General features: G+C 38.9%; 1 protein-coding gene and 1 pseudogene across 8 annotated transcripts in view; one reads left to right on the plus strand and one right to left on the minus strand.

Moving 5' to 3' along the window:
• Positions 1–976: 976 nt before the first annotated feature.
• FMN1 (formin 1) overlaps positions 977–26,922 on the plus strand; it is a 373,160-nt gene continuing 347,214 nt past the window's right edge. For 5 of the 8 annotated variants that reach the window (XR_004950098.1, XR_001598951.2, XM_016160807.2 and 2 more), the window contains exons 1-3: positions 977–1,074; positions 16,329–16,393; positions 18,867–18,898. The gene's annotated coding sequence lies outside the window, so the exon portion shown is untranslated. Of the gene's footprint in view, positions 1,075–1,641; positions 1,690–16,328; positions 16,394–18,866; positions 18,899–26,922 lie in introns of those variants that run through there. The other 3 variants (XM_016160802.2, XM_016160803.2, XM_016160804.2) reach the window with 3 other exon arrangements.
• On the minus strand, positions 12,004–12,123 carry LOC118601266 (annotated as a pseudogene).

Raw genomic sequence — 26,922 nt, forward strand, 5'->3', positions numbered from 1 at the left:
TGGGTATCTTCCAGGCAGGCGCAAAGATGTGGTCACTCCAGGGCCGATAATAACCTTATAATTTATTTATATTTTGTCTTTATAATAGCCTCTTTGGGAAATCTTTTTCTTCTTCTTTTAATCCACCTACTACACATTCCTCCTTCCCAAGCTTAGAGCAAATCGTATTTACGAGTTTGATTAAAAGTCAGAATAGGATTTACGAATCTATTTAGAAAGCTTTTGAAACAATGCTGGAATAAGACCTTGGGCTATATGATCTTTTTTCTTTCTAGGACTACGCTCTTATGGCCATGTTATTTTGTTGGTTTACTTTAAAAGATTTCCACTTCGGTTAGCCTCCATTGTGAAGCCCAGACTTCATGAACTCCTGGATAGCAAAGGCCCTAGTTCATAGTTTCGCCCAAACCAATTTAGTTCTTATCTCCAAGTAGTCAAAGTAATTTACCTGCCAGTGGTTCTGACTAAAGAGCTTGCTCTTGAGTTTTCCTCCTTGGCTCCTTTTAGCACTTACAATCGTGAAAGGCTAGGCTGAGGTACAAGAGCAGGGGGTGCTGACCTGACAAGGGGGGCGGCACAGCTCTGTCGGGTCTCGGAGGCGTGAGAACCTCGAGAATTTCTGGATTCAAGGACCTTTCCCGATCGCTTCGAACTACTTTCTCCAGACCGCGCGCTCGGAGAGGCGCCCGGACCTAGGTAAGCTGAGTGGATTGGCTGCTGCTGTCGACCTTTGACCTAGCCTACCGACCACCGGTAGCGTTGCCCAATAACCTCACCGTGCACTAACCCAGCGGCTCAGATGCTGATTGGGCGCCGTGGCCTCCTGCCCCACCTTGCCCGCCTCGGGGGCCGCTGCACATTCTCATTGGTCGGAAATCCTGCCGATCAATTCAGAGCTCACCTCCCCCAAACAGCCCGTCAGGCAGGCGCGTGCTAAGGAGGCGGGACGTAGGGCTGGGGGCGGGGACAGGGCGGGCCTTCGCAGAGGCAATCGCTGCGGCCGCTTCAGCTTCTGGCTCTGGACTCAAGCGCAGCATCTTCGCTGCAGCCGCTACGGCTGCTGCACCTGGTCAGGTAAAGAGAGACTTGTCTGTCCTGATGGAGGGCTGCCCCGCCTCTTATCCTTCCCGACCAAAGGCTGCCCGCTCGCCTCCCGGGGCTTCAGGCTCGCGGAATGAGGCACCAAATCTGTTTAGCCGCGCTACCTATCTTCATACTCTTCTCCATCCGTTCCTCTGCTCCCCAGCCAAGCAGTTCCGAACTGCTTTGGTGGGGCCCCGAGGATCACCCTAACGCTTCTTACTACAGAACTGTCGTTAACTCTCAGATCCCAGTCCTCTTGACTAGCCAGTGCAGTCTCATTCCCAGCTTGGCACAGGAAGGGTGGACTACGGGAAGAAGGGCGCGCGGGGGAGGGAGGGATGCAGCGCTCTGTTTTGACGCTGGATTTGTTTAGTTCAGAGGTTTGGGAACGGAAGCAGCTTCATAATTATAACTGACCATGACTACAAAGATATCTGTTGCTACTTTGTGCTTATATTTATAGGTGATAATCATCATCACAATTTTCTTCTTTCGTTGTCATCATCATCATCACTACCACCACCACCACCACCACCACCACCACCATCTTTCCCTTCCTTCATCAGAGCTCCTCAAGTTCCACAAAAGCAGACTCTGTTCAGCAATGTAAGTGCTGACCTCCAAAATGACAAGCAGTGCCCCTGCCCCCTGATACCAGAGCCAGGTCCTCTTTTAACTTAAGGACTAGTAGCTGGGAGCAGGGTGCCAGTTGGGGGGAGTTTCCTTTATCCCTATTTGCAGTTGAGATTGCCACAGAGAACCCTTTGTTTTAATCATCCACACTGATGCTTGCTGACTCTTGGAGACTGTGACATTGGCGCTCACACATTCCTGATGGACTGAATGTAGAGTCCTAGATCTGTTGTGCAGACCTGTGCAATATGGGTGCTTTAGTCATGGAAAGGTCAATATCCAGACCCAAACCTTTAAGAGGACCAGGTCAAGTAGCTTAGCATCTGACTTTCTTCCACAGTGACTCCAGTTGTACTAAATAATGATTCGTGTGTGCATATGGGATGTGTGTCATCATGTGCTATGCCACCTTAGGGAATCGAAGGTCCTGGGAGAGAGAATTATGTTGTGTTGTCTATAACAGGTAGTGTCTTATGGGCACACCATTGGGATTCAACAGCCCTTGCTCAGCTGTTCTTAGGGCTTACTACAAAATCATTTGGATCTTAGACTTACGAACCTTTTTTTCACGAGGCAAAACAGTTAAGCTGAGAGTTACATATCAGATTAATTGTCACTGTGGAAAGAATTGCTTTAAAAGTGTTAACAAAAGTCTCAGGTCTTCTTGGTCAGAGATATCTAACCATTAGTTTTCTTTTTCTCAACTGTGTTCACAGCCCAGTAGTAGGATCAATGAATAAAATGATTTTAGATATACTTTAGGACCTAGGGAATAATAGTCCCAATGAAGGGAAACAATAGGTAAAAGTTGGGAGGCAATATATCTTAATGGTTAAACTCATAAACCTGTCACATGGGTTCAAATCCTGGACCAGCTACTTACTAGCTGAGTGATTTTGGCAAATCACTTATTCTTGAGCTTTAGTTTCTTGTTTATAAAATTGTGATAATATCATCTGCCCTATAGGGTAAGTTGTAAGGATTAAATGAGATAATATAGTTAAAATGCTTAGTAGTTCCTGGCACATAGTAAGTGGGGGAATGGTAACCGTTAATAATACTTGCCAACAAAGATAATAAAGGCCAGTGTTCTGTCCCTAAAATGTGTATATTTCCCGTTGTCTTTCTCCATCCTTTTTAGGTATTAAAACTGATGCTAATGGGGCATGGCAGTCTTCAGGTTTCTCACAGGACTCCATCTTAGAGGGGTACCACTGATTGAGGCCACCGGTGTTTGGACAGACATTTGTCTCACCAGCCTGAACAAATGCTTAGCAAGCTTTATTAAGATACATTAAAAAAACAATTTTAGAGAAAATTTCTGGGCCTCTGAGCCTGTCCTAGGCTTTTCCTTTCTCTTTGGCTCTTCAGTGCTCTGACTTGGTAAATTGTGCTTTTTTTACACACTGGTGAATTCATTGGCTTCTGCCCAGGAGAAGCAAAACTGCTTTTCTTCAAATGTTTCTGGGAATTAAAAAAACTCTAACTTGCCAGCATGGAAGAACTTGTGTTTTACAATATTTTTCTTCTCTAAGAATAATATATTTCTCTTTGCCCATGTAGAAAACAAGTGACTGCTGAATATCTATGCGGTTCAGTTTTTTTTTTTCATTTAGAAAGAGGGGTTAACAGTCTTATCTCTTCTTTAAAGATACTTTGAAATTTAGAGTATATTGTCAGTTATATTAATTAAAATCATTTATGTTGTATGGGCTAGAAACCATGCAGAAAGAATCCTAAGCAAAAATGAGCATTTTAGGCTGACATGACTTAGTCATGAACAGACTCCAATGTCTTGGTGAGGAAGCTGGTCTACCCACAGCTGGGTCCTGAGATTCAAATGCTTTTCCTGTTGATTACTTATTTTGTCTTTCTGTCTCAGTCTCTTTCAGTTGTCTTTTATTGCTATTCTTTATCTTGGCCTATCTTGGCTTTATTCTTTTCTATCACAGACCTTGTCCTCTCAGTGCCTTCATAAGCTCTAGAATTATATCCATCTAGCTCTGTAACCCAATGATAGCTTCCTTCTCTAATGGCAAGGTGAATCTCAGGAAATAACTGTGATTGCTCTATTCATGGACACAGGCTTAACCTTGCTTTGACCAAAGTAATGGAGTCCTGTCATTGGCACTATCATTGTCTGAGGTTGGGTCTCATATCTTGGTCCTCCTCCTTCTAGACATAAAATTGGTGGAGCTGTCCCCAAAGGAAGGGGAATGGGAAGAATAGGAACAGATTGGAATTTGATATGATGATAGTAAACATTCTTGATAGAGGATTCAGAAACACTTCTTTCCTACCTCATATATGGTGGTTCAAAGTCTAGTTGTGGTCTGCGTCCATGCCACCCTAAATGTGCCTAATTTCGTCTGATCTCGGAAGCTAAGCTAGGTCGGGCCTGATCAGTACTTGGATGGGAGATCACCTAGAAATATCAGGTGCTGTAGTATAAAAGAAAATAAGATAGAAAGTATTTCCTCTGCTTCTATCTTCCCAAAGTTCAGTTGTGTTCAAGCTTTGTAGTTGTGCATGTTATTCCAGATAAAGGTGTGTTTTAGATGAGCTTGCCTTTAATGACTTTCTTATTAAAACTTTACTTGTACAACTAAGAAAATTTATTGGTGATATTTAATAATATACCTTGATCCCACTTTTGACAGACCGTGTTTGGGGGGTTACTCATACTCCCTGATGGGACTTAGTTTTAACAGGAGTCATTATTTTTAGATGCACATAGTCTCTTGTCTTAAAAATCAGCTTCATTCTCAGCAGGTCCCAGCTTGTGTGTTGACAGAGTTATAACCATTAATCTGATTTGCTTGATCTTGTAGAGATGCTGAACCATGGGAATTGTATTCTCGTGGAGCAAATATGAGCTTGCACCAACAGGCTGGTCTTGTGAGGGAATTGAAACATCCCTGTGTTTAGTGTCTGTGTAGAAGTGCTGACAAAGCAGTCATTTGTGTGCTCTGTAATATGATAATTATGAAAGTAGAAAGATGGAAAGAAGGCTACAAATCTCTTTACCTCGTCAACATATAAAAGGCAAGGTTCTGGGAATTGGAGCATTTTCTCCCACCTAGGTTTCTCAAGTTCTCTGGCTAGATGTAAAACATATCCCTTAGTAATCTATATTTCTTTATTTATTTAGGCTTGATTATATAAGGCCATGGTATATGTATGAGGCTGAGGAAGGGGGAAGAGTTTATCTTCACTTAAGGCCCCCACACCTCACCACTTTCCTGAAATGACCAACCTCTGTAATTCACATCTACAGGAATCAGGCTACTAGCTGTTTTGTTGTTGTTGTTGTTGTTGTTGTTGTTTTAAACCAATTAATCTATTTTTTTACCTTAATCAAAACTGACCCATGTTGTGTTCCATTTTATTAGGGCTATACCTATTTCTTCTTTCTAAAGAGTCATAGACTACTGTTAAAGACCAACATCTTTTAAATTGAACTCTTTCTTACCTTGGTCTCTGTGTCACAGGCTGTTGGGAGAAATATTTTAGAGGTAAGCAGGACATTTTTTTTTTTATAACAAACAGAAGTTTATTATGTGCAACACATTCACATATGGGAGTACCCAGACGTGAGTAACCCCAAGGGGTTGTTAGAACTTGGGCTTAAATATCATCTTAGGCTAAAGGAAAAGGAGTTTTGGACTTCTTTGTAGGGGAAGCAAGTTATGGAAGATGACCAGAAAAGTATAACAAGAATTGTTTAGTAAGTTTGTTATGCAGATTTAAGTCAGTATCTCCTCCATCGATAAGAGTTATTAAGAATTTTCCTCTTCTTGGTCTGGGAGAAATTACTTTTACAAATGAAGATATCTTTATAAATATAAATTTCCTTTGCAAAAGAAAAACTTGTCCGCTGCTTTTAGAGCTTTTCTTGCATCTCCTGGTTCTCCATGGCCTTTAGCTCAGAATAATCCATATGCTAAAGAGGCATATTTTGGGGTAATGTATTCTGGTACCCCTCATTCTGCCCTTTGAAACTACCTCCCCATCCCCAGAAGTTTCATGAATCAAAAGCCAGGCTTGTCGCTATAAAGAGATTGGGGTTACGGTTTACAAGATAAGAGATCTGCAAAGGAGGATAGAAAACAAACATAGATTAGAACAAAAATGGGAAAGCAGAAAATGGCAAATTTACATGCATTGCCCATCTCATTGAATCAGCCTCGTCAGTCCTGGGAATAAGTCAGCCTAGTTGAACTGTTGTGTCTCATTTCGGAAGGCAGTGTTGTAGGAAGGAGTTAGGTGCACACCTATGCTAGGCCTCTATATGGTGTATGAAAACAAAATTAAACAGAATAAATTTGAAGGTCTAGTTAGCTTTGTTCAATGGTTCATGAATTGGGCAGCAACCCATCTGACAAATAGAATAGAGCTCTGAGGAGCTATAGGAAAAGAAGACTTTTATAGGCACAAGGAGGCAGGGCAATGAAGTTATTCTAGCAAAGAGTGAATTGTTTCAGGTAAGGTCACCTTCCTTTTAGGAGACAACAGCGGTCTATCAGGCACATTACCTGACTAGTGCTGACCAGATAATTCCAGAATGACTGGTTAAGATTATAGTCCTGGGAGAAGCTGAAGCTGCTCTTAGGTTAGGTATTAAGCCTTGGTTTAGTGATGTGGTCCTTAGCACAGGTGACTCCATTTTGGGCCTCTTTCTTTTTTAACAATTATGTGAGCAATCAGGCACTTAATAGGGGAGTTTATATGGAAACAAAAGAAAAACAAAGGTTAATGGTTGGAACAAAGTATTTTTCCAGTTTTTTAGTCCAGAGTGAAGTCAGTTGAGATTTCTGTATGTCGGCCTCAAAACATCCTTAGATGCTGGAGTGAGGAGAGGCAGTGACAGTTTGATGAGTTTCTTAGATTATAGTTCGAATGTCTCTGGTGAAGGCATTGCATGTTCCAGCAAACTTTCTGAGTGGCCTAGACAACAATAGGAACACAGGACAGCAGGACTTTTTAATATTCATGTTGGTCATCAGGATCTGGGTATTAATGAACAAGTAGTAAGTGCAGCAAGAAGGCTAATTGGGGAACGTAGATGAGGCTTTAAAGCAGGGCGGGAAACTCTTCTCTTGCGACTGTGAAGGTACTAATACTAATACCCCAGTAGGAGTACTCTAGTGCACGTGTTTGTGAAAGAAGTACAGAGAACACGAGATGACCTGCAGACCAATATTTTAAAAATCCTTCTAACAGAGCAGTGTGTGGGTGTTCTTTAGCTCTGGTTGCCTTGTTTTTACTCACATGAGTATCCACACTCGTTCGTGCTCAGATGCCTTCTCTAATGATTTCTTTTGTTAAACATGAAAGAAAAAATGTGAGGATTTCAGAGAGATCTCAGAACCTGTCTTCTTATTAGGAGAAACTAACCCCAGTGATCCACTTGCCATGGTAATTTTGAGAAGCTGTAGTTTCCAAAACCTCGACATTTGTACATTTCATTGTTCCAATGAAATTCTTTAAGAACGACATCATCCATGACTGAGAGAAAACCCATCTGAGCAGCATACAGATGATCATGTACTTTTTCATGGTCCCCAAGAGCTCTCCAGTGTCTTGGCTTCTCTAAATATTCAGGAATAGTTTGTCAGCTCTTCTAAGTTTAGTTTGCTGAGCTAGGATGGGGAAAGTATTTTGGAATGACTGTTGCTGTTGTAGCATTTAATGATCTTTCTCCTCTGTGAGAATTACATCTGGGCAAATATTGTTATGTTAAATGTGTTCAGTTCCTAGGAGGCAATAAGTAAAATCTTTGTCACCATTTCCAAAGGGTGCATTGCTGCTTTGATCTATTCACTGACTGAAAGCTCATCCCTATGGTCTTGGCCCTGCGAGTACTAATAAAGTCAATTTTTCACTGTTACACCATGGAGTCTATATAACTTGATATTCTATACTGAGAAAAATGCCCTATAAATCTATTCCAAGGACCGGCAGTGAGCATGAGTTATATGTTCCCTCTGTGTCCATCACATGCTTAAAACAAGAGATTCGAGCTCCCTCTCTTGGTTACTTAATCTGTCAGTAGGTATTTTTGTGCAGTATATAGGTGGTACTCAACCTCTTATACAGATGAGCAAATCAAGGGTTAGAGAAATCGATGTACTTGCCTCAGAGTATGGCAGCAAATGGAATCTGGGTAGTATTTACTCTGCCTGCTGGCTTTGCATTCTACCTTCTGTCTTATGCCCTACCTAGTAAACCACAGAGAACATTCTTGGCTTAAAAAAATTTTAAACTTTCAAAGCAGGCTAAACCATAAATATAGTGCAGTATTCTGGATGTGGATGTAATGAAAAGTAAGAGTTGTTTTTTTTAAGCATTAACATGATTATCCTTTCTCTTTTTAGATAAATACAGCCACTTTAGAAATTTTTCTAAGCCTAGCTCATATTTGGAAAGCTTTGCAAATAATTTTTTTTAACAGCCCACAGGTCTGCAGAAAACAGAATTCATCTATAGACTTGGCATCTGTCCTGTCCCGATTTGCCAATCTCTCTTTTTCCTTTTATCTCTGTTTCTGTTGTAGCATCTTCCACCTAAGGAGACCAACCAGACTTTCGAATCCACTCTTTCTTACCCACTAAACCACCAACTATGACTAGAACATATCACAAGTAATAGGGGTTATTGGCTTCTTGTCAAGGTCACTTTCTGATTTGTCATAGCTGGTCTCAATTTCTTTTAAGCTCTGAAAATATAGGTTAATTCTAATTTTTATGATTATTTGAAGAACTAAAACTCCATGATGACCCTACTGTCATAAGAGAAACCGGCAGATTTTAAAAAATAAACTTACTGTTTTTTTAAGGAGCATTATTTTATTTCTTACTCTATAATTCTTGTGCCTAAATTATTCTCTAGGTAGGTGACAAGATATTTTTCTAGTTGTTCAGCGGAGAAAACTAAGATGGGAAGATAAAAAGTGACTTGCCCAAGGTCACTCATGGTCAGTGGCACAGCCAAGAATAGATCCAGGTCACCCGACTCCCTGGGCTTTGTTCATTACATCACTCAACTTCTCTTCAGGAAATAACAGCCCTGCCAACTACAAAAATGAAAGAACAGTTAACTCTCAGATTCAGTTTTTTGAGTGACTTTGTTTTTGTTTTTGTTTTTGTTTTTTGGTTGAAACATCAATAGCTGCCAAATTGCAATACCATTAGATAAATTTAGGATCTTCACTAATGTAGAATTTGTTAAGATAAACAAAAATCTGTATCTATAGTCAGTAATACTGTATTGTACACTTAAAAATTTGTTAAATAGGTAGAGCTTGTGTTAAGTGTTCATACCAAAATAAATAAAAAAATTAAATAAGTTAAACAAAATTCTGATATAGTCACTAGTGGGGAAAATGACAAAGCCAAAGGGAGAGGTAGCTGAAGACTTGAAAGAAGTTGGATAGGGAGCTTGTTCTTGAACCACATCTAAGAAGGAAGAAATACACAGAAGAGGGGAGAAGGGGTATATGGTCTAAGACTACACATATAGAAGTATGACATGGACTCAGGAAAATAGCATCAAGAAAAGTAAGGTCATGAAGAGGAAGGAAGAGAATTTGAAAAAAATTGCTAAGCCAATTTTTATAAAAGGGAGCTTTTTACATGACAATCGGTGCATGATGTACAGATTCCGTGTTTTGAAAAAGTTGAGTTCAAATTCACAGAGAGAGGGGAAGCAGAACCACTCAATTCTTATTTTGCGCCTTTTTTCATTCAAGTCTAGTGCATAAGAATTTCCATCTGCAAAGATAGGTATGTAAAAAATATCTCATTTCTTTATTTTGTTTACAAACCATGTTCATTTGTGCTTCAAGCCTCATCCTTCTTGGAAGGCAGAAGACTTACCCTCAGTCCTTCTTAGGGTTACACCACTCCCCAGAGTTGTGTCCAGGCCTGGGGGCTGACATTACAGAGCAGCATTGGGAGTGGGGACCCTGTGGTCATTGATGCATCTCACCACACAGGTTACACTGTAGCACCCAGGGTTTCCACTCACATGGCTTCCTTCATCGCAGATGTCCAGGTCATTCTTGGGCCACAGAAATCTTTTAGTGACATTTCCTATGCTTCCTTCTGCCTAGATGTACCACACACAGCTCTGGGGTCCTGTGGCCTTTCTGGAGACACTGCCAGGAAGTAGGGCCTGGCTCCCCACTCCTCTAAAATCTATAAGCCTACCTCCCTCCTTTCCCACCAGCCCTGGGGAGATATTGGTCCATGTTTCTTCAAGATTCTTCCTGTCCATAAATCTCAATTCCTTTTTATTTCCCTCAAGAAATTACCTGAGTTCAAAAGTTTAGGATTTTGGAAAACAAAATTCAGAAATATTCTCAGGCTATTTTTTTTTTTTTTATTCTTGTTACATAGCTCACCTGGCATAGTGAACACCAATTTCAAAATACCTGCCTGTTGGGGGGATCAGGCAACAGGGAAAAACACAAGGAGAGATAATAAGAAACATAGATTAATATTTCTGAATATTACTTTCTTTTAGAAGTAACAGTAATTTTGGATATCTGCCTTTTTCACATTCATTTTCCTTTTTCTGAAAATCACCCCCACATGTAAGCATGGGCACCATATACACAACACTACGTCCCTGGCCAGGGCTACTTAAACCAGGGACAGTTATCTCACTCAAGCTGAGTCGGTTGGATTTTCTTCTCCAAGACTTTGAATTTAGAATTGAAGGTTTGTAGTGACTAAGAATCCTTGGAATTAAGTCACAGTAGGAGAAGTGCCCCAGGGAGATGGTGTAGGATTCCCTGCTCCAGAGGCCACTGGCAGGCTCTGCTTCCTATTCTTCCTGCTCTTGGCTTTTCAACTCTTTCTCTTATTTCATGAAATTGTCCATGAATTTCATGAAATTGGAGGTGCTTCTCTTTTTGTTAAGGAAGACAAAATCAGTTTTAGTTGCTTGCAACCAAAAGTAATTGTGGCATGGTCTTCAAAATTGTAAAGTCAGAAAAACATGATAAAGAGGAAACCGAAACTCAAGATAGCTGAAGAGATAGTAACATAGAATCTAGCTATTTAAGACATGTCCGTCTAATGATTTAAAGTGACTGTTGCAAGAATTGTGTTTGTGATCTTGAAACAACTTTTGGCATTTTTTAGGAGCTGTTTTTAGCTGTGGGCACCGTTTTGTAGTAGGGCCATAGACACAGTAAACATTAAATGACGTGCAAGGCTTTAGAGGATGGAAGCGCTTCCATTTGAGGGCTTGCTGAAGGGACCAGGGTGATTCTCAGGATGAGGGGATGTCTCAGGAAACAGGACTGGCTTTAGGTGTTTAAAGGACTGTTGGCTTGGAGAGGAGTTGGATTAACTCACTGCAGCTCTGGAAGTAAGAATAAACAACAGTGAAAAGATATTAATGGAAATCAATTTGGCCCAGAATAAGGGAAAATTTTTACATTCAGGGCTGTCTAGAATGCCACGAGGTTTCCTTGTGGGGTAGAGAACACTTTGCCATGAAAGTGTTTAAGATGAGACTGGATGGCTGTTCACAAAGATTACAATGAGGGAGAGTCCCACCTTGGGAAGGCGATGGAATGGAATGGATATTCTAGGTTTTCTTTAAATCTAAGATTCCAATATCTTCCCTATGCATATTATTAACTCCTAGGCTAGAAAAATACCAATCCACATTTTGACAGAAGGCAACAGGAGTTAAAGCATTTAACAAATATAGCTTTATGAAAATGTTTTCCTTCCTTTATAAGAAAAAAAGAAACCATAGTCTACAGATTTTCATTGAGAGAAGACAGTTACAAAAGTAATAGAAACAAAAATTTATTTTCTATTCTTTGAATTGGAATTGATGAAGATTAAAGGTTTTACATTTAGATGGCTCACTGAAATGAAAACTTTGGGTAATATTAAAATAATCATACAAAACTTAGGGAATTCTGAATTCTATTGTCCCTAGAAATCTAGGCTACATGAAACTAAATAGATTTCTTGAATTAGTCTAAGGAATAAATGAGAATCCCAACTTTTCTCTCAAACCTACCACTTTCCTTCTTTCCCTCCCTCCCTCTCTCCCTCCCTCCTTCCTTCCTTTATTTCTCTCTCTCTCTCTCTCTCTCTTCCTCTCTCTCTCTCTCTCTCTCTCTCTCTCTCTCTCTCTCTCTCTCTCTCTCTTTCTTTCTTTCTTTCTTTCTTTCTTTCTTTCTTTTTCTTTCTTTCCTTGGTTGACTTCACAGATTGCAAAAACCTTGTCAGTTCACAATCCTTTAATTTTTATTTTTTATGCCTACGGCACCTGGTCTTCCTAGGTGGGTCTCCCATCCAAGTACTAATCAGGTCCAACCCTGCTTAGCTTCCAAGACTAGATGAAATTGGGCTTGTTTAGGGTGGCATGGCCGTAGACATCTCAAACCTTTATAAATGAAAAAATGTTACTATGGTACCTTCTGCACAACCTAAACATATATTTTATCCACCATTCCCCATACATTTCACATAAGTAGTCCCTTTAACATCTATGTAACCATTTGTTTATTTCATCTTCTTTTTCTTAACTAAAGGGTAATAACTTGATTATTCTAGTTTTCATTTACCATAGCAAGCAGATGTTGACATTCAATAAGCATGTCTTAAACACGAAGGGACAAGGAAAGCCACTTAGTTTGAAATCCTGGTCTTAAAGACTCCGTCAGACACAGACTGACATCATGAAGCTTTTTATAATCTCTTTCATAATCGTTCATTCTTCATGTAAAAACCTTTAAAAATGTAAACATGCGTATATAGCCATTCATTAGCTCTCTGTTTATGTAAGTGGATTGCATTTATAAATAACATTAAAAAAATCTGGTCTTTTCTGATTTGCAAATTGGATTCTCAAGTCACTTTAAAGATACCATTTGCAACGTAAGTAAAAAAAATGTACTTTCTATTTTAGAGTCTAACTGGAAAGGAAGGAAACATAATACCAAATGTAGACTATGATGTAAAGCCCTTTAAAATCATTTTTGGAAATGTAAAAAATATAAAAAGGTGCAAGGTAGAAAATAACAATGATCTACATTCCCACCAGGAAGAATTAACTATATCTTGGCATATTTTAAAAGTGTACACACTTTTAAATAATCATACTTGTTGATTATCAAGAATTCAAATAAAGCAGAAAGTTACAAAAATAATAACCTTTAAAAATCATTTCAAATACTACAATTCCAATTGTTAACCTTAAAGGAACATCATCATTTTAGATATTATCTAAGGATGGATGGATGGATGTTTATATAGAAATACTTTTATAAAATTGAATAGAGATGCTATTTATAACAAAAATAATTCATTTTAAAATTTTTCAAGAAATTAAATTTATTTGAAACTAAAGAATAGTCAAACTTCAAGTAACTACTTCATTTCAAGATATATTATTTTTTTAGAAAATCTCTCTATGGCTTAAGTATCATGAAAAATATTAAGAGGTTGAGTCATTGTCATTAATTATATAGCTGTTTTTATGAATATTTTCCTCTTTAGACAGTATAAATTATTATTATTATTATTATTATTATTTTATGAGTGACACTTCTGTAACTTTCTTCCTTCTTCATGTCCCCACCTCCTGGGTATTATTAGGTGTGTTATTATTTGTACATTGTTTAAGTTACAATACTCCATTTTACTCTCAGAAATTAATTTTAAGAGTTGTTTACTAGTAGCTCTATGCTTATATGAATTTAATGTGTATAGATGCTGTAAGTGATTTCTTGAGCTTTATTTTAGTTATTTTACTGACTGATAAATATCAACCCACTTACTTGACACAGTCATTCATAATCCCTTATACTTAGAGTCTCTGAAACTGTATAAACCATTTTTATTCATTCACTAAAAAGTTTTTGAGTACCTATTTTAAACCGGTTTAAAAATTCACTGTTGAATAACACATAGTCCCTGCCTTCAAGAAGTGAGAGCAACCCAAATATATTAAATTCCTAATGTGTTAGCTCTATGAAAACTATTTAATTGTCTTTATCTCAGTGCCAATCCTATAGCCCGGTATTTTATAAGCCCTCAATTAATATTTGTTTAATTGAATGAACCTTAATGTGCCAGAAACTGTGGTAAGTGCATTAAAAGTTATGTCTAATTTTATCTCGACAAATGTATTAAGTAGGCATTTATTGTCTTCATTTTATAGAAGAAGCTGAGTCTCAGTAAGTAATATCCTAAAGTTATACAATAGGATTTGATTGTAAAACTCATTCTTGTTTCATAATACCTGTCCTGGGTCACTTATGTTGGAAGTAATAGAGGAAGGAGGCACATGAACTGCTGATTATAATACAGTGGGGTGAATAGTATAGTGATGTGTATACAGTCTAGAGGTTAAGAGGCTGCTTGGGACTGAATCTCTACTATTTATTGGCTATTTGACATTGACCAAGCTCTTTCACTTCTCTCAGCCTCAATTTGCTATCTGTAAAATGGAATTAATAGTAGAAGTATTATATAAAATAAATATAGGTAAAATGTTTAGCATAATGCTTGCTCCAAGTGCTCCGGAAATAAATGCCATTAATATAATTTCAACAAAGTGCTCTGAACACTCAAAAGAAGGACTGTCTCGCCTAGATTTCTAGGGGGAAGGAGGCATTTGTACTTGGGCTCTGCTGAAAGCATTGGGATTCATCAGGTAAGGTGTAGGAAGAGTCTTGATAGAAAGAGAAACATGAAACACAGGACAAGAGATCCTGCTGAGACACACAGTATTTGCCTTACCCTGTGCAACTGCTGAAACGTCCTTCCGTCACTTGCACTTCTCGCGAGTGTCCACACAGGAGCATCTGTGTTTAGAGAGGCTGACTTGCAAATGACCGTCATATCTTACTGGACCATCTTCCCATTGAGAAGGTGAATTAGTCAGTGTCTGTACAGCTCTGAGGAAATATGAGGTGGCAGGGCGGTTTTAGGGTTATTGGTCCCCAGGAGGCCAGGGGCCATTCCAGGCCAGCTTAAGAGCACCTAATGGCCCTAAGAAGGAGCCTACAGCCTGTCTGATATTCTGGAAAAGTGCTTCTCAACCTTTTTTTCATTGCTCTTCTCCTTTAGATTTTTCCCGCTCCATGAATTGTTAGTACCAGGTAAACTGTATACCTAGTTATGTACTATATATTTATCCCTATTTCATACATGAAAAGAGTAATATTTTTAACCTTCTCCCAAGAACCATTTTGAATGAAACAGACTTCAGAGGGCCTTCTCAGGTGAGCTGTTAGTCTGGATTTGACTCTTAAGTTGAAGGCTTTATATGCAGTGCTACAAATAGCTACTTTTTATTATGCTTCCACAATGATTCCCATTCTAGAGTCATAATTTGAGTTACTGCTCTCTCTCTCTCTCTGCTTCCTTGTCTGCCCTTTTTCAGTCTTATTTTCCATGTAGCAGCCCAAGTGACCTTTTAAAAATGCGATCAGATCATGTTTCCTCAGTTTAAAACTCTCAAATGGCTTCACATTGGACTTAGAATAAAATCTGGATTCTATATCATGGCCCCCCAAATCTACCTGATCTAGCTGCTGCCTATCACTCTGATCTCTTCTGGTACCAGCCCATGTGCAGGTGAGGGTGCTCCTTTGAACAAACCAAAACCATTGGGCAGAAAGTCACAGGTGTTTACTCTCAGTAGCTCTCAGGGTGTGGAGGTGGCTGCCAAGAGGATATGGGTGGGCAACAATAGCAGTGGCTATGACACCTAAAGGGCACTGAAGAGGGGATTTGTCTACTTAGAGAAGTCAGGAAAGACTTGTCTGAAAAAGTGATGGTGATGGAACTATGATATTAAAAATGATTATGAGTTAGCTTTGTGAAAGAGGGATGGCAGTCACGTTCTGAGGAGAGGGAACCACATCATCAGAGCCCTCAAGGCAGGAGGGAGTGGCCTGCACGTGAGCCACTGAAAGGTAACTGTGGCGGGGGCCTGGTAAGAAATGAAGCTGGAAAAAGAGGTAGAGTTCTAATCATAGAGGCCCTTTCAGGTTATGTTAAGGGCTGATATCTGTTGAAAGAGCAAGATTGCCACTGAAGGATTTTGACTATGTGTGACTAGTGAGGACATGACAAGGTCCGATTTTTTTTTTTTTTGGAAAATATTGCTTTGGTTGTATTGTGATATAACAAGTGAATGAGCACAGACCAATTCGGAGGCACTGTGGTGGTACAGTGGCCAACCAGTACTGGTTTGCCTAGGACTTTGTTGGTTTCAGTGTTGAAAGACCTGCATCCCAGATACTTCTCCATTCTGGCAAGCCAGCCTGGTCGGCCATCCTGTGCTATGCTGTTTTTCGGGTGAGAGATTATGGTTGTCTCGTGAAAAATGCAGGATCCTCTTTCCTAGGCTTACAGCAGAAGAAAAAGGGTCAACATCATGATGCACTATTTTTGAAAGTTCCTTAGAATTGGCTTCCCCCAATATACAGGCAATGTAGTAACGCGTGCACACGCGCACAACACACACTCTCTCACACACACACACACACACGCACGCACACACACACACACACCCCCCCCTCTAATGTGCAAATTGTTTCAGGTAAGCTTTTTTTTTTTCCTATGCAGGCCTGGTGGCATCACATTTTTGACATCTCAAAGCCTGGAGTCTGCCCAAGTGAAGGTCAACCTAGGTAAGAAGGTGGACTAAATCATTGCTGTGCCGTGCACGTCTGCTTGCTGCCAAGCTGCACCCCACCCACTCTTCATTCATAGCTTCCTGGTTCCAGCCTTGCTTCCCCCCCGCCCCGACATTTTCAGCACCCCACCCCAGTCACACTAAAACCTGCTCTTTGACAATGCTGTGCTACAGAGCACTTTAGTGGTTCCCAGTTACCCCTTAAATAAAGTAAATAGCTTCACTCTTAGATTTTAAAGCTGCCTCCCCATCCCTTTATCTAACTCTTCCCACTTTTTTCAAGTCCCCCAGGGCAGAAGATTTTTGTTACAAAACCATCAAAAAGAATTGATGGAGGAATATTACTATTCTACTCCCACTAGAAATAGCTAACTGGGCCAACTGTGTGTGCCAGGCACTATTTTAAGCACTTGACGTACATATTTATTAATACTTGTGTTAATAAATGAATGACTCATTGGATAGACTTTTATTGATCACTCATGATCTTTTAGGTAACCTGTCAAGCACAGGACATGGCAGGGAAAAAAGCTTTTCCTTTCATGGTGAATGCATCCTCCACTGTGTGGGGAGAGACTGGGTAACCCATAGATGTGTAATGTGGCACATGACCCACTCCATGGAGACAGTTACATCAGGGTGAAGGCTGGGGAGGGACACTGGCCATAGACATTCTTTCTTGTCAAGTCACTGAAGAAGCCTTTTAATGAGACATCATTTGAGCAGATGCATGAAGGTAGCCAGAGATTGAGTCATAAATATTCTGAGACAGTTTGGGCGAAGAGAATAGGGAAAATACATATTTTCAGTTTATGTTGGAATCCTGAAATCATACCTTTCATTTTTCTCTCAGGCACTGATCAAGGTTTCATAAATTCATTCCCCACCCCCAACATTGTTTAGTATGTGGGGGCATTAAAAAAACAAACAAACTGTCTTTCTTCACTTTTCACATTCCCTACTTCCATTTTAATCTGATCTTAAATGGAAATTTTGGTATTAATCTAGTCTTTTACTCTAATCTGAGTTTTTGTATTTTTCATATTTTTTTCTTTCTGATAAACATTTTAATGATGGACATGATTATGATTTTTTTTGTCTAATTATTGTGTTAGTTGGAAAATTAAATTGGAGCCATTGTCTGTCATTAATACCACTACAAATAATAATATGCTCAAATTTGTAAGCAGAGACACAGATTGGATTTATATCTTCAGATAATGATACTTTAGCCTACTCTTTACTGAATATTTGCCACCTTTAAGGCATGTACTGTAGGGAAAACAAAGATGATTATGATGACAGTCCCTCCCCTTATGGACATTTTGATCAAATAAGAAAAATATATCACGAAAGGTTAATTGACAATAGGAGGCAGAGTGTGTTGGGATTCTATTCCTGGATAATGTTGGTCTCGAATATATAATCATAGCAATTACTATTATAGCCCCTATTATGTATCAGACACTATATTCTGAATGCCAATAGGTCTATCAGGTGTCATTGTTACCTGTATTTTAGAGATGAGACATTGAGGCACATAGAGATTGATTGTAGAGCTAGCTAAGGTTCCTAAGCTAAGTGGAAGAGCTGGGATTTGAACCTGGACAGTATAGGCCCTTAAAGCTTTGCCAAAAGGAAGGAGGGAACCCAAGGACATCTGAAGTCTAAGTTCATGGGCAAAGTTAGGAGTGAGCCAAACATTCTGCCAGAGGAGGCTAAATAGATTGGAGACCCAGAACAGGACATGGAAACATCACAGGCTGGTTTAGACTGTAAGAGCCTGAGAAGGGTCTTGAGTTAAAAATTTTTGCCATTGTGCATGAGCCAGGAGAGAGTGATTAAAGCACCTGTTCAAATGGTACATGTTAAGTGTCGCATAAAAGATTTGGACCACAGAGTATAATAGGCTTTAGATGTTCTGGGGTAGACAGATCACTCTGTCCTGGCTCTCACTTAAGCTAACAATGAATTTTATTTTACAATAGAGGTATAATAATAAGCCTTGATTAATTCATTTATTTTTTGCCTATGTTAATTTTATATTCGGCATTACTTGTTTCCGACACGTCGCTTGTGTTCCTTCTAGTTCTTGCATTACTGACGAAAGTTTGGCTTTGTCCCCCTCCTTGTAAATTTCTTATGCTATTTCCCTTGCCTCCTTTCCTCCCTTACCATCCTGTGGTATCTTTTGGTGCTAGAAGTCTGATCCTATGTGTGCCTTGAATGTAAAAAGTAATTCAGAGAATGGGCTCCATTCCTCTGCAGGAGGGATGATGGAATTGGAAGAAAGAGTTAAAAGCTGTTTTACAGATGAGAGCATTGAGGTGCAGTGAGGTTAAGTATCTTGCAAACAGATCACCCTTAGGAATTGGCAGAGCTGGACTTGAGCCCAAGCTTTATTACTCTCAATTCATTGTTTTTTTCCTCGTTTTGTGCTGCCTGGGTGGAAACTGGCTTACGTGAAGATTCGTCAGTCCTGGACCACTTGTACCGCAGGGTGAGTGTTCCATGTTCTATGACTTAAAGAAGAAGAATTATTAAATGAGTAGGTTTGTCTTCTGAATGAGATTCAGTGTCCCCAGTCAGTCCTGTAAACTAGTGGTCCCCAACCAGTTTGCCCCAGGGACTGGTGCTCCTATGAGAATCTAATGCCTGAGGATCTGAGGTGGAGCTGAAGTGGTGAAGCTAGCGCTGGGGAATGGCTGCAAATACAGATGAAGCTTCCCTCACTGGCCCACCCCATGGCTCACGTCCTGCTTTGCAGCTCGATTCCTAACAGGTCAGGCCATTAGCTGTCTGTGGCCCAGGGGTTGGGGACCCCTACTGTAAAGGATTTTCAGAGTCAGGGTTCTGGGACAAACCATCTGGGTTCAAACCCCAGCTCAGTCCCTTAGTAGCTGTGAGACCTTAAGCAAGTTAGTTATTCACTCTGTGCCTCAGTTTCTACATTGTAGAATGGGATAATAATAGTACCTACTTTAGACATTTTTGCGTGTGAAAATGAAAGTGTTAAAACAAGTAAAGCCCTACGAAGAGTGGCCTGTACCTGGCAAGTAATCATTAAACAATAGTAATTACCTTAACTATTTAAAGATGTAGACCATTCCTTCATCTTTTGCTTGAGAACCAAAGCTTAGAATCACTTTGGTCCTTATAAGTCATGTCTTAGCTGCAGGCAGAAGCATTAAGATTTTGTCAGCGTTTAAAAAACCCCTGACCATATCAACACCTCTTTTATGTAAGTGAAGCTGAAATTCTTTAAATTGGCTCCACAGCCTATCACTCTCTTTGACAACATAATCCTGAGACTGAAAATACTCATGGGATGGCTGACATATGTAGTCAAAAGTGAAATGATTTATATCTGGTCATATTTTGAAAGTGTATTTTCTAAAGGACAGGAAAGAGAATGCACGACAAGTGAGAGGAAAAGAAGCACAAAGAGGCTGGTTGGAGACAAATTATCCATCTAGAATAGTGTGGAGAAAAATGTCTGACATATAGTTGGCCCTCAAGGAATTATTTTTAAATGGAAAATTTACCATTTGCTTTGGTGACGCACTACCTAAGTTTTTCTCTCGAACCTTCCTCAGAGAACTCTGCTGTGTCTCACTCGTGGATCCTGTCTTCTACAATTTTTGGATAAATCGCTTATTTAAATTAAGATCATGTACATGAGATTCCTTCAAACAGCATAACACGTTGTGGAATTTTGAGGTGTTGTAGCCACAGTTCAACTCTGACAATAATAAATGAATAATCCAACTGAGGCTGAACCTCTCATTTGAGGGGAGTGATCAATGAGTGAGATTTCTTGACGCTTTTGACTTCCATAGGAGAGTGCTGCTAAGTGTGTATGTGGGAGATGGAGGGATAGGTATTTTCAGGGTTTCCTTGCTTTGATGTATACTAAATTTTGACTTCACTGGAACCATATTTATCTTTTGGTTTCCAGTTCCCAGGCCCACAGATATATATGGCCAGCAATGTGTGAAGTTTTCTAAGCCAAGTGTTCTTGACTTTTGAGGACTCAGTCCTTTATTTAAAAACAAAGAAAAGGGGAAGAAATATGGAGAAATAAAGGCTACTCGCTTTCTTGAATATTTTACAAAAGAGAAGTAATTGAAGGAGAAAATCCGTATTAAAACACTTAGAAGACTGAAAAGATTTTCTTCTAGAATTTCAATTCTCTCCCAAGAAATAACCTAGGAATTATCCATGTTTGAGACTCTAGCCCTTAAAGAATATTTCTTTTTTTTTTTCTGAAAAGAATCTAGTTCCATTAATTAAAGCAAGTATGTAGTAGGAAAAAGTCTCTCCATCTGAAAGTTCTCAATGTCGTGGGCTCCCCATTTAGCCCTACTGGTCAGAATCCAAATTTTGAAACAGAAACCATGATGCAATTGAACCATCAGACTTTGCTCTAGGAAACACTATAGCATGGAATGTAGAAATATTTCTGGTTGCTCAACTATTCTGTAAGTCCAAATGTAGGAAAGTCGGTCACACACAGGGACCTTGTCATTAGTAACGTTCATACAGTATGGGAGTTGGGAACATGAAATACATGGTATTTGCTTATTTGATTCTACGTTCCCAAGAATCTAGTGGCTACTATTGGGCTGGATACCCTTAAATATCAGTGGATCTCATTCTGGGTGTTATGGAATTAAATGGCATAAGTAACTGAATCAAGAAAATGTTAATGGTTATTGAAATCTACTATTTTAATTTGAAATGAAAATTTAGTGATGTGGGATATTATGATCCTTTGCCTTTCTAAGAGGAATAATATTGTATCATATACAAAAAATAATGCCAGCTCAGGATGGAAGTGATTCTGAAGGCCAGCTCATCCAAGCACCTAGCCATTCATGGAAGTAAAAGCAACAGGACCTTTAATGGATTGGAAACTGAGAGGGGATGGTAGGTATTAAGGAAGTATAACATGTCTATAGAACCGGATGGACAATGATTTAATTTCCTCAGAATCTCCATCAAATAGTCATCAGCATGCATTTGAAAATGTCCAATGATAGCAAGCCTTCCATAGAAACCCATTCCATTTGGATAACTTTGATTTTCCCTTGGGATGGGAGCCATACTTATCATTCTTCTCTTTCATATCTTTTTTTGTATCACTTGCGTCTTCACTGTGCATAAACTTAGTAACCCAGAAATGACTCGTTTATGGGTTCCAGAAAGACCACATTAATAATAATACCCTTTTCTGGTGAAACTGACTTCTTTACTATTTACATAGGACTTCACCCACCTCTTAAAACCTCCCTAGTTAGTTCCTAAAGCCTCACATGTGCTCAATAGTCAGACTAATCACACTGTCCTCTAGCCTCGTCCTCATTGCGCTTTATCCTGTTCTCTGCTGCTGGTGCCCTCCATGAAAACAACACCCTGCTGAGTATAGCAGGCTACTGTAATGGCCTTTTTGAGTTTTTAGGCACCAGAAGAGATGGTGCTTGGAGAAGAACAACCCCTTCTCCAAACTTGGCCGTGCACGCTCACCGGGCCCTGAAGCAACGGCAATTGGTTTTATAGTCTTACAAAGTCTTTTGTGAACACAAACAAATATCCTACCTTCTTTCTTCTGTTTGGCTCAGATACTGTCTCTCTCTACTGTCCTCATTTTTATCTCTTTTTCCTCCTGTCCCTAACTCACAATTTGCCCTCTCTCTTCAGATTTCTATAACTAAATATGTCTCCTTCCTTTTTCCTGTCCTTCTAGCACAAAAACTTCACCCTGTATATTTGCTCATATAATAAACTCATGAAGGATTCATCAAAGAGGTGGACTGGATATCCGAGGCTAGGCTCAGGAAGGTCACTGTGCTGCACAACGATTTTAGATTGACGTTCTTCAGCTGCTCCATCATTTTCCTGTGGGACATATGGTGTTTTTTTTTTTTTTATCAGAAAACCTGTAGGAAGATCATTCTCATACTTACTGCATTATTTCAGTGATATGACTCCCCACTCTTACTCTAGTCTCTTCCTCCTCACAATAACATTCTTTAATTCCCCGTTCTTTATATTTTCTTCAGTTTTATTGATATTTTTTGCTTTTTCTTTTCATTTTTTAATTTTTAAATCCTTCTTTTAAGCTAGAGTACTGAGAGACAATCTTCAAGCCCTACCTACTCTAATGTGCTGTACTGAGGGGACTCTTGACTACGGGGTTAGGCTGACCTTGTGTTGAAGCTCAACTCTGCCAAATCCTTCTTGTGAATTTTTTATATAATAATAAGGTTATTATCTTCATTTTACAAATCATAATAAACTCCAGCAGAAGATAATTGCTGGAGTTAAATTTAATAACAAATGCGGAATTTCCAACTGAAGGTCAAACCACGTAACCAGTGTTAGTCTCCTCTCCTTCCCTTTTCTGTCCCGTCCCTTGGTGACAAGTTGCAGTTGTGCAGCTGGGTGTGGTTCATCACTGTATGCAGATCTGCATAACTCTCTTACAGCACGTATTGTGCCTTTCCTCGCCTTGCCATTTTTCTTCCACTTCACTCAGTGTACGAGTGGGCCATTAAGTTTCCAATGGAACCTCCAGTTAGTGTGTGGGTTGATCATTTAGTCATAATCCACTTGTTCCACCTCTTTGTACCTTAGTAATGGCATCAAATCTTCATTAAGACTTTAAAATCTGTGATTTTAGATGTATAATACACTCCTTCTATTTGGATGATTGTGTTTTGCACACTGCACATGGCCATATACTATAATGGCAACTAGTATATTAACATGCATCTGCGAATGTGTTCATTGTATTGATTTTAATGAAACACCATAGAATTGAAGAACTAGCTATGACTACAGTTATATTAGTGACATTTGGGTTTGGGAAGATAATTGAGACTGACAAAAAGAGTGAGTAAATCTTGCATCCTGTCTCCCAACATCAAATTTAAGAAAACCCCATCATTAATTTTTCCTCTGTTAATAATTTCACAAATCATTGGTGAAATTAAATTTTCATGCCCTAGAGTTATTTATATTATAAAATGTTGCTATTTACTGAAATATGTAATGCTCTAAAACATGCTTTTTAGATGAATGACTTAAATGCCTTAAATTTATTTGGCTCACATAGGCCCCCAGTGCAGTCAAACGGATGTTTTGCCTGTGGTGGCAGGCCCTTTAAGAAGGATTTTCTTGGTAAATCCTGATCTCTTAATCACACAGAATCCTCCCAATGGGAGAACTGATTCATCATGCAAATGCATGTCTACTTTAGAGAACATTATTATTTAATCTGATGATTAAAAACAAAAAACAAAACAAACAAAAAAAAACCCTTACAGATTTCCTTTGCAATTTAAGAGACAGAAATTTGTGCCAATTGCAACTTTTTTATAAAAGGCTATAAAAAGCAATGGAGTTCCAGGCCTTAGTTTCCTTCTCATTCTGCATTCTAACTTCCACTGCATACCTATTTACTATACTTACGTATTTACTTATATTTCAAACTTTCTTTGAAATGTGCCACAGTTTCAAAGACCTAAAATCTTCCTGACATCAGAAGTGTGCTCAGAGTCATTTAGTTCCCAGGGGTTCCCTTGTGTGCTGGTAAGGGGGAGACACCCACCACTCTTTTTGTTAGGAATGAGAACAGCCATTTGTCTCAAATTTTAATTTAAAATTTTTATTGCATGTATTATTTCTTCAATCAATTTAAAGATCTTAGCAATCTCAAATTCAGAAATGTTCTTATTAAATTGTTTTACGTTTTTCAAAGGATTTGGGGCGGGGGGAGTGAGGGGATATGTTTTGAATCCCAAGGGATTTCTAGAAGCAGAGTGAAGTTGCTATAACAAATTAATTAGGATGCCACCTATACCTCAAAACTTTGGCTTATTCATCAGTTTCTTAAATGTATACTTATCTTCATCTTTACTCTTTTCAAGGTTACCATGTGGATAGCTGCAAATTTTGACTTCTGATATTGTAATATGCTTTTTGTGTTTTTGTTTTCAGTTGAGATCAATTAATAGATTGTTGAGAATGAACTTGTGGAATCATCTAGAAATGCTTCTAATATTATATGTAAATGATATGAAAGAACAGTTAGACACCTTCTGTGTGATATTTACAGATGTAAGGATTGTGGACGTGATATTTTTGTACAAAGTGGTGAAGTTGTCAATAGTAATCAAATGTGGAATTCTCAGAGCAGCTCACTTTATTAAAGGGAAGATGTGTATTGAGCCCAAGATGGTACTGTTTTCTTTGCCATGCCTTTGGGTCTGACTTCAGCTGCTGTGACATAGGCATCTCTGTCTTAAGACTGTTGCAATTAGGGGTAAGATAATTACCTTCTGTGGCTGAGACATTAATTCTTTAAATTCAGATGTCAAAAGATGAGGACTAGTTAGATAGTGTTAAGATATTCCCTTTGAAGCTTCTAGCCTTCTGCTGAAGATAAGATCGGTTTGAATGTTTGAGCAGACCTAGTTCCAGCTGTCCATACCCACAGCCAAGCTCCTGATGGCAGGGAGACTGCTTCAAAGGCTGCAGGTGCTCTGACATTTCTCATTACATCTCCTGCTGTGGAAACGTATTGACATTCAGTCGTAATTCTCTTACTTCACTCGAGGCAAATTTAATGGTGATGTCCAATTTTAATTTTCTTACCTCCTCTAGGGCGTTTCTTTCGGACCTAACAGACACATTAAACCATGAGCACTATCATACTTTCAAGACAAAGAGAAATTCCATGCAAACATTACATGTTCTTTTTCCTTGCTGCAAGATAGATAATTTATATTCTAAGGGGCATACAGATCATGATGTTAATTGCCATAATCGGTTAACCATCTTTTTCCGAAGAGAAGAGAAATAATCCTTATGTAGAGGTGTTAGAGATCTCCTGCAAGTCTCCCATAAAAGATTCATTATCTTTCCCTGAAGTTTTAAGAAATGCAATATTTCATAACTTCTACATGCAGATGTTTAAAGACGGCCTGGATTCAATTTCCAATTCTGTGACTTAATGTCTTTGTGACTTTGGGTAAGTTACTTAATTTCTCTATGCTTACATGATTCTCATGGATAAAATAGGACAGTTATTAGTATTTCTCTCATAGGTCTGTAAGAATTAAATGAATGAGGCATAGGTAGCACTTAGCCTAGGGCTTAGCGCTGGTTTAGAACTCATAAAATGCCAGCTAATTCTTCCCCATTCTCTTCCCCCTCCCGTCTTCCTCTTCTTCCTTCCTTTCATTTTCTTTTTTCCTTCTTAACTGAGTATGAATCTACCTATTTTATTACCACACTTCTATTTCTAACATTGGTGGATCATTTAGTACTTGTCCCCAAATTGTTTGCTTCCTACCTCTTCATTAGTTGACTAAGGAAAATGAGGTGTGGGACAGCAGTAGTGATTCTAGCAATCTTTGCTGAAACAGACATGAACACTGGACTGTAATGCAGTGCCAGTCACCCTGTTCCTTTCTTGGGAGAGCCCTCTGTTTAGCCATTACTCTATTTAGAGTTACCAATATTGTGCAAAATACATCTCAGAATAACTCGTATGGCAAATTTTATGAAATGACACTAGATGAAGATGAGTAATGACCTTCTTTGATTCCCATGGTAAACATAAGAGTTTGTGAAACTCTGATACTAATGTCTTTCGCAACAAAGCAAAAAGGAAGCAAACACACTTTATAAAACCATTGCCAATAAATTATAGTCTCTCGTAGGATTCCAAACATTTACTTAGACATAGAACTCTTCTAAAAATCATATTTAAATGAGAAACCTTTACCAAGGAGTGGGCTTTGAGCCTACTTGCCTTACTCTGTGTAATACTACAATGCTTTAAAGTTTTATACAACAACAAACATTTTTATGGCATTTTTCTTTAAAAAAAAAATGGCTCTCAGCTGTGGTGGAATAATAAAAAGAGCTCCAAACTGGGAGTCCAGACCTGGATTTGAGGTCCACTTGTCTTGCCCACTAGTTGTATGACTGGAAGCAACTCACTCTAAAATTTCTGGTCTCCTTTAGCCTCTCTGTGTGCAGTGACAATGACATCTGTCATGTCTTCCTCACAGAGTGGTCATATGGCTCAAATGGAAGTTTGCCACACAACTTCTCTTATGGAAGTTTTACAGAAATGTAATATTATTGTGATGTATGAAGACATTTGGAGTATTTTATGAAATTAAAACATATAACATGAAAGTTAAAACAGATTTTCTTCCAACAGAGGGGCTATAGGGGAAATGGGAGAAATGGCAGAAGAGCTTTCTCTCTCAGAGTCTCCATGTTCCTTCCTCCTCCTTGAGGGGGCTGTGCTATGTGGCAGATCTTTAAACAAGAGAATGGCCTTAAAACACCCTGCCTGAGTCCTTATTCCTCTATAAAATGTGGCTGCAATGGTTGAACAGAAAGGCTTATTTAAATCCCATATTCTGTCTAATTGGAAAGTTATTGTTCAAGAGTGGCTTCCTTAATTTGGAAATATAAATTTGACTTAACATATGCAATGGTTGT

The sequence above is a fragment of the Rousettus aegyptiacus genome, unplaced genomic scaffold (assembly GCF_014176215.1).
Source record: "Rousettus aegyptiacus isolate mRouAeg1 unplaced genomic scaffold, mRouAeg1.p scaffold_m13_p_3, whole genome shotgun sequence".
Taxonomy (NCBI): domain Eukaryota; kingdom Metazoa; phylum Chordata; class Mammalia; order Chiroptera; family Pteropodidae; genus Rousettus; species Rousettus aegyptiacus.